The following is an 8,468-nucleotide window of genomic DNA, read 5'->3' as shown; positions in this document are numbered from 1 at the left end:
TTATAATTTCACTGTTTATGCTGCACCGCGATGAGAGGAACATTATACGAGAAATCATTATGAATTGTTGTTGACAGGAAGAAGAACAGCCAGAATAAGTGATTAAAAAGAGAATGAGGCAAGGGTCTGGTGGGGATAGAATGTGGTGATGCAGCTGCTACCTCAGCATGAGAACAGAGACCTGTTATGAACGTGGGGGAAACACATGGTCCATTTCCATCCTTCCAGGGCCCCCACTTCCGCTGAGTTCTCTGCTGACTCTAGTTCTCAGTCCAGAAGGAACTGGCACAATGTTTTCTACCTGGAGGGATCAGAAATAAAGATCAAGACTCCCATGGTGCTTTGAACAAGTAAGTTTAGAAAGCCACAAAAGTGTGGACAGATTGCTAATAGCAGCAGGAGGTGGGTATGCCTTCTATAGTTTGGCCCCAAAGGAATACTATCTATGGGCAACCAGGAAGGAGAAGAGTCAGATCTCTGCCAGGGGAAAAAAAAATCTCATTGCCTGGGTAGGAACTGATCAGAGACACTGGCTCTGCATTTCTATACAGTACTATTTAGAGGACTGCTTAGGAAGAACAGCACATAGAAGCAGCTGTTCCCGGGTTGGAACTGCCTCTGGGCAATTTCCCTCCCTTGACATGGTGACCCTTCTCTTTTTTTGCATAAAACACACTAGCACCTGGACAAAGCTCTTTGGAAATTCTCCCAAGGGTACTTTCTGTGACATGCCAGCTTCATGGCAGTCACCTGGGATCACAGAATCTTAGAATCAAACAGCCAGAAGGGGCCTTAGAGGTCATCCAGCTAGCTGTGTATGCCCTACAGACACTGAGTGAATCATGAGTTTTCACCAAGTCTGGCATCTGCCTGTGAATTTGCATGATGTCACTTCAGTGCTGACAAATGAGCAGCCTGGCTACAGCCAATACTTGTGTGGGCTGCCTCATCCCCAGGCGTTAGCTGGTTAATTTGATGAGAAATCAGTTCTTTCTGACTCAATGGACTGCAGCGTCAGCACTCTTGTCTGGTTTGGGCTTTGTTTTCCTGTCACTGTCACTGTACTCTCTGGGGCTCTGATTTTCTCCCTTCCCCACTCTGCCTCTGACTTTCTGGCGGGCTAGCTAATTGGCTCACTCTTCTCTCCTCTGCTCAGCCTCCCTTGTGTTCTGCCTTTTCACAGTCTATGCCCTCAAATCAGGGAGAAAGAGGGGCAGAGAGCAGGCCTCATGTCTCAGAATGAGGGTTTATTTTCCATCTTCTCCCCATGTGAAGTTCTTCCCTTCTCTTCTGGGGTCAGGATCTCTCTGTTCCCCTGATCCCCTCGTTCACAGCACATTGGAAGGATCAGGCAATGAAAAGGCCTGCACTGATCCTGATTTCAGCCTATGGGTCAGGGTCTCAGACCAGGATGGACACGAACAGGGAACTGCAAAGATGTAGTTCCAAAGAATACCCTCAAGTAGGGTGAAGACACACGAGTCTTCATGCATAAACCAAAGGGATCTCCTAGTTATAGAAGTAATGAACCAGTGATAAAATAAGCTGCAGACCTTTCTCTTAAACCTACTTAACCAAGACCTGTCTCCTGACCTGAAACATGAGCCTGAGCAAAAGATACAAGCATGTCAGGGAAAGGATCATTGAGAAAGACTATATGTCTGAAATAAACCTAAACAGGAAGAGACGATCTTTACTTAGGGGATGAATAAAAGCAGTGTTTGTCTATTCCACCTCTGAATCAACAAGTAATCCACCTCTTGTCACAGAAGCTTAAGAGTTATGATAGTTAAACAGCTATATTAAGGGGGAAAGCCCCATAAACTCTGAATCGGTGCCTTTTAACCTTAGCTTCACATTGGAATCATCTGGGCGGGGGAGCTTTTACAAAATACTCTGCCTGGGTCCTGCTCTCAGAAATGTTGATTTACTTTGTCTGGGCTGCTGCCTGGGCATTGGGATCTTTAAAAGCAGCCTAGTTAAATCTAATCTGACAGTCGAGGATGAGAGCCAGTGTTCTGAAAGGAAATGCTCATACGTAACAGGGAAACTTTTCAGAAATTAAGTTTATCTTTCTTCCTTAGAATCTCGAAGGACTCTGCTTAGGAGGGTAATTACCTTGGCAGCTGAGGGTGGTTCTTTCAGACAGGCAGGTGTAGAGGAGCCTCTGGAGTCTGAACTCAACTGTCGCTGTCGACAGGAAAAGGAAATATGATTGGATGTTTTAGGTTTTGAAAGTTCAAAAGAAAAGCCTACCCAACCCTTTGTTGCAGATCCTCAGGGAGAGAAAAGGTATGGTGGTTTAGGGTCAGCTGATGTCCTGGCAGGAATCTGTACATGACTCTTACCTTTGGTTTTGCTGTGCTGTGCGAAACTCCCTTCTCTCTCCTGTCAAGTTCCAGATCAAATTTCAGCTCTCCTCCCTGCAGTTTTCCTCAGCACCTCAGGTAAAATTAAATTATCTTGTATTCCTAGAGTAATACATGTATACTTCTCTTCTCACACTTGTTACGTTGTATTACACTTATTTGTTTTCCTGCCTGTCTTCTTTCCCTGCTAGACTGTGAACTTCCTAAAATCCCTAAAACCCGGGACTTCACTCTTCATCTTTGTGTAATAGAATGTTGAGAGTGCCTGACACATGGCAAATGCTTTACAAATATTTGTGGAACTAATCACAAACAATAGATTAGGTTCTTAGCCTAGTTCCAAATCCTGCTTAACTTACAATGTAATTGAAATAGATATACAAGTAATGAATGGTAGAAAGCAATAATGTGGAACCATATCCATCTTTAAAGTGCTGTGAAATTTGTTTAAACTCACAGGATCAATAAGAACATTAAATACATAATGCCAGAATTTCTCAGCAGGTCACCGGTCAGTGGTGCAGGCAGTGTGTGCGTGGAGTAGAAGAGTGGCTGGAGGTGAGGTCGGGAAGACTGCGGCTGGAGCTTATTGTGAGAAGCTGAGTGTGCTATTCGAGGCAGTAGGACTTCACACTGTGGTGTTGTGGAGCTAGTGGAGTCCTCCAAGCAGAAAATTACAAAATCATATTAGTCGTTTAGAAAAGGATAAATTGGTTTAGAAAGAAGTCTGGAAGTTGAGGACACTGGCAGTCAAATAGTGTTTATGGTAGAATCCTAGGCTGAATGGCTCTTGCTGCCCTTGATTTGGTTCTTCAGATGCCTCTTGGTTTGTAGGACGTCTGTATCCTTATAATAAACTCCAAATCTCCCTTTACTTGAGCTATTTTAAGGAAATTTCTCTTCCCTGCAACCAGATGTGCCCTAATACAAAATAATAATAATAATAATAATAATAATAATAATAAGTACTGATATATCCCCAAATGTATATAATTCCACATATCATTTTATTCTTTAAAGCAGAGGACAAAGTCTGTACTGTACCATATTGGGGGAGGAGGGGCAGAGTGGGAAAGAAAAACAAAAGTAGTAAAGTAGCTGCTTCCATAATTCATGTAAACTTTCTCTCAAATATTCTCAAATTAATATTTTCATTTATATATGAGTGAGTACATACATGTGAATATATGCACATGCCAACTAGATTAGAATAATGGGTGGAGTGTTACTTAGGGAAAAAAGAAGGCAGAGAACATGAAATTGCAGCACAAAGTTCCATGACATACATAGAAAGCAAACAATTTAAAATCTATTCCAATATCCCAGCCAGTGTGGCTCAGTGGTTGAGCATCAACCTATACACCAAGAGGTCACGGGTTTGATTCCCGGTCAGGGCACATGCCCAGGTTGTGGGCCAAATCCCCAGTAGGGGGCATGCAGGAGTTAGCCAGTTGATGTTTTCTCTCATTGATGTTTCTCTCTCTCTCACTCTCTTCCTTCCTCTCTCTCTAAAAATCAATAAAGAAAAAATTTTTTAATAAACAAATAAAATCTATTCCAATAATACTAAAATGTCCACATGAAACATAAACATTGTCTAATTTTTTCCAAGAAATTCTAAATAGATGCCTAAATTACTTATTTTCTTCAGCAATTTTAATTGTTATAAAAAGCCAATTGAAAGGTCTTGTCTAAACCCATGCATTATTTTAATCAAGGAAAATAACTTTCTGAGTTATATTCGAATACCTGTATGCGAGTATTTAAACCAGTATTAATTTTCTGAAAATACTTGGTAGGGTGATCCTGGGGTGTGATTCATTTTCTTCTTCTCTCTGACTCAGTTTTGCCACCTGAGCATTACGTTTTACAGGCATTGCCATAGATTCAGGCTAATAGCACAGCTTTCTTTTTCTTGTAAGAGGGTTCGGGGAGGCTTTCTGGATTCACTGGAATATTCTAGGCAGGGTTCTGCATTTAAAATTAGTACCTGCCCTGGCCAGTTTGCTCAGTGGTTAGGGCGTTGGCCTACGGTCCAGAGAGACCCGGGTTCGGTTCCCACTAAGGGCACATACCTCGATTGCAGTTTGTCCCCGGCCCTGGTTGGGTCGTGCAGGAGGCAGCCACTTGATGTGTCCCTTTCACGTCGATGTTTCTCTGTCTCTCTCTTCCTCTCTTTCCCTCCTACTCTGAACAAAAAATGGAAAAATGTCCTCGGGTGAGGATAAAAAAAAAAAATTAGGATCTGAACATGGGATTCTAAGCTGATGAGGTGTGGCCCTCTGAGGGAGAGGTCTGGGTGCTTTTCCTCTCCCTGACCCAGGACCAACTTTCCCCCAGGATGGCCCTGCAACTGACTCTCAGGAGAAAAGAGAAGCCAGGCAAGGGGGTTCTGGCCTTCCCTTCTCAGCATCTGTGACAGAGGAAATCATTGGAAATCAACAATGAAGTGACCAGTCCAGGGTCAGAAACACAGAGGTCAGGCTGGCTCAGAGAACAGAAGAAGCAAAGCAATAACCAAATGAGGACAAGATAGGATGGTCTAGTGGTTGATGCACAGGTAATGAAGTCAGGGTATTGGGCGCTCTCTCTCCAGCCTGCCCTTTATTTACTGAGTTTCTTGACCTCTCCAAGTCCTAATTTCCCATCTGAATAGACACATGATAATACTAGTGCCTCCCTCATAATATTGCTTTGAGGACTAAATGTGAGGACAGAGATAAAATGATTTGATTCTAGCTCACATGTAACAAATGTTTTATATTAGTAATATAAAACTCGCCAACCTGGAAGGGAGACGTGCAACGGAGGACCAGGGCCTGGGGCAGTCGCGTGGAAGGTGATGCAGAATAGACTAAGGCTGCATCGCATACCGCCTTGTTCTCTACCTTCACCTGTCACAGAAGCAACATATGCTCTTCTGGCTGGGCAGCTGCACCAACATGTAATAAAAATAAGAGATTTAGAGACTCCTCAGAAAGCAAAGAACAGCTGTGCCTTTCTCCTCTGCTCAGCTTATTTTTGTTCCCTGTGAAGGCCATGCTAGCTACAAAGATTAAAACACCCTCCCCCCACCCCCTATCCCCACCCTCTGCAAAAGCCCCTCTCTCTAGTGAACCAAGAGATTTAGTGGCAGCACCAGTGACAGAATCTCTGGCTGTCTGGCTCCTGTGTGCTGGCGCCCCTCCACCCCCGCCCATCTCCATCCTAGCTCTGGCTTCCCTAGTCAGTCTTCTCTGCATAGCAGCAGAGGGTGTGCTCAGCAGCTCTGCCCAATGACAGATGGACCTGCAGCAGCCCCCGATGAGGTGGCCAGGCTATGATTCATACTTCAGAGCACATTTGGAGGGTATTGCTTCTCAGCTGACAGTAACAGCATTAGATTTTATATTTTGTTAGTAATGGGCATTCGGTGGTCACTTTTCAGATTAATTAGTTATCTTGTCTAAATAACTCTCTTCCTGACTACCCTGTATATTTACCCCTCTCTCCCCTCTCATCCATCTCCTTATTTGTTCTTGTGGATAACTACAGATTTCAGTGTTTTTTTGCACATAAAATTATTTCTCTAATCTGAAGGACAATAAAGCTTAATTGTGAACCCCTTTGGGAGGGTTCTATTTAATAGATGAGGCTACTCAAAGGAAGCCCCTTACCCTGCAAACCCAATGACTGTCCGGGGGGTAAATGAGGGTCATCAGCTGGCCTATACATCCTATAGACATTTCATTCAACCCTCGTGTCCCCAGATTCAGGGGCCCCTTGGTATGGTTATGTCTTCAACCAGACTATTCTTTCCTGAGCTGGGTACCCTGAACCAGGAACATGTCTGGTGCCTCTCATTGTCCTATTACATCCAGGTAATCTTATCTACATGCATATTGGTTTTGCAAAGCACAGAGACCTATTGTTGATTGTGACCACGATATTTATAACATAAGGACTGGACCAGAGCACTAGGGTTTGACAGAGGTGCCCAGAGATTGCTGTGAGTGAATGTAGAGAAAGGCAAGCTGGAGCCTCCAAACCCTCCCACCCCGATTCAGCAAGAGAAATTCTCTGCCTTTGAGTTTTGTACATTCGATTTTGTGCTGGATATTCTCTGTTTGCCTGTTTAAATCCATTCTCTGCCTTTCTGCATCTTGCTCTTTGCCCCCAGAAAGCTGACTTCTGTGGACTGTATCTTGTGGGTTCCCTTGTCCTCTAGCTTTCCACTGGGTTCAGCCAATGGGAGGAGCAGCAGGAAACTGAGGGCAGAAGGAGAGAGAAGCAGAAGTATTTATTCCCCTGATTCTTTCCCTTCTAAGCTATGGTTTGATAATGGCTACATTCCTTTACCAAAGTCCACAGCTCCTATCTAATGGTCCCGGTTATAGCCACCGTTCTTGCCTGTTTCTGGTGACCACTCTGCCTACTCCCTTGCCCCTTCAGGCCCGGGGTGGCCATGCCATCCCACTGTGGCTATTCTGTGGTACTTCCACTTCCGTTGCAGGTTTCCATTTACCCTACCCAATGTTTGTGAATAGTCCCTTCATTAAACCCTCTTCACTCACCCTTTTTGAATTTTCCATCTGTGTTTGAATCTTTTGTGCTAGGACTGTGACTGATTGTCTTCTATTGTAAGATTTTGTTTGGTAAAGAAGTCTACTGCTAAACAGAAGTGGGAAAGCCACAACATTAGACAAATCAGAAGCACTATAAGAACAAATGCACATTCTTTGTGACTGAATTACCTGGTAGCTGAAGCAACACCTTCAAAAAAACATGAACTTAGATGATTCTTAGCATACATTTAAAAGTTTATATTGTGTTATACACTTAATTCAGTATTAAATTTAGTTACTGAATAGAGGCTAAAATTACTCTGGAATTAGACAGACTTGAATCCAGACTCTGACACTTACCACTTGGGTGATTTTGAGTAAGTTATGTAGCCTCCCTTAAGCCTCAGTTTTCTCATCTGTAAAATGAAGTGCCGTAGGCTAAAGACGTGGGTTTGAATGGCACGAGTCCCCTTATACATGGATTATTTTCAATCATACTGTAAATGTACTTTCCTTATGATTTGTCTTAATAACATTCTCTTTTCTCTAACTTACTTTATTGTAAGAATATAGTACATAGTGTCACGAGCGTCTCTGTTGCCAACCGTGAGCGAGCTGTCGGTGCGCGGGCGACTTGGTGCAGCACTCTGACTGTCGCTGTGTCAGTGTGTTATGATGCCATCTCGTACCAACCTGCCTACTGGAATCCCCAGTAGTAAAGTGAAATACTCTAGGCTCTCCAGCACAGATGATGGCTACATCAGTTTAAGAAAAGCCCTCCTAAGATCCTATAGGAGGCCACTGAGCTTGCTGCAGTGCTCTTTTGTTTTTTTTTATTCCTCACCTGAGGATATTTTTCAACTTATTATCAGATAGAGTAAGAGAAAGAGACAGAGAGAAACATCGATGTGATAGAGCCACATCAACTGGTTGCCAACCTCATGACCCCACCAGCGCCGGGGACACTGCAACCGAGGTACATGCCCCTGTCTGGAATCAAACCCACGACTCATTGGTCCACAGGCTGATGCTCTAACCGCTGAGCCAATCCAGCCAGGGCTGCAGTGCTGTTTTGATTGGTGCCTTTCTCATTATCATAGGCCCCCTCCTGCTGGCAGGCTATATCAGCAAAGTGGGGAAAGGGAACAGGCAGACCAAGAAGGTCCAGTTCTATTCATTGGCATCCTGGTGTTCCTGCCAGGATTTTACTGCCTGCCCATCACTTACAATGCATCTGGAGGCTAGTGAAGTTACTCCTATGATGACATTCCAGGTTTTGATGACTAGCACCCACTTCAGCCCTGAGGAGCAGAGTCAGATGGGTCTGAGCCCAGCTTTAAGATATTGAGCAGAAATTATGGCTAAGGGCTAAGGCATTTTGCAGTTTGCAGATGTTTAACAAAACAATGGCTAGGTTTTATGGGTCCATCCTAAAGATGTTAACTGAGCTTACAATGAGCTAATTAGGGCATGCTCCATTTTTCATCCCCTGGCCCTGACAAAATCCTGACAGGTTTTTTCACATGAACCTGTATGGTGGAAGAATAGCAATGTT

At 43.8% G+C, this 8,468-nt stretch overlaps 1 pseudogene; it reads left to right on the top strand.

The window, feature by feature from the left end:
* The first annotated feature begins 7,585 nt into the window (after positions 1-7,585).
* LOC118617810 lies at positions 7,586-8,200 on the top strand (annotated as a pseudogene).
* The last annotated feature ends 268 nt before the right edge of the window (positions 8,201-8,468 follow it).

This window comes from Molossus molossus, unplaced genomic scaffold, assembly GCF_014108415.1.
Source record: "Molossus molossus isolate mMolMol1 unplaced genomic scaffold, mMolMol1.p scaffold_m16_p_5, whole genome shotgun sequence".
Classification (NCBI taxonomy): domain Eukaryota; kingdom Metazoa; phylum Chordata; class Mammalia; order Chiroptera; family Molossidae; genus Molossus; species Molossus molossus.
This window is presented reverse-complemented; position numbering and strand designations above follow the sequence as displayed.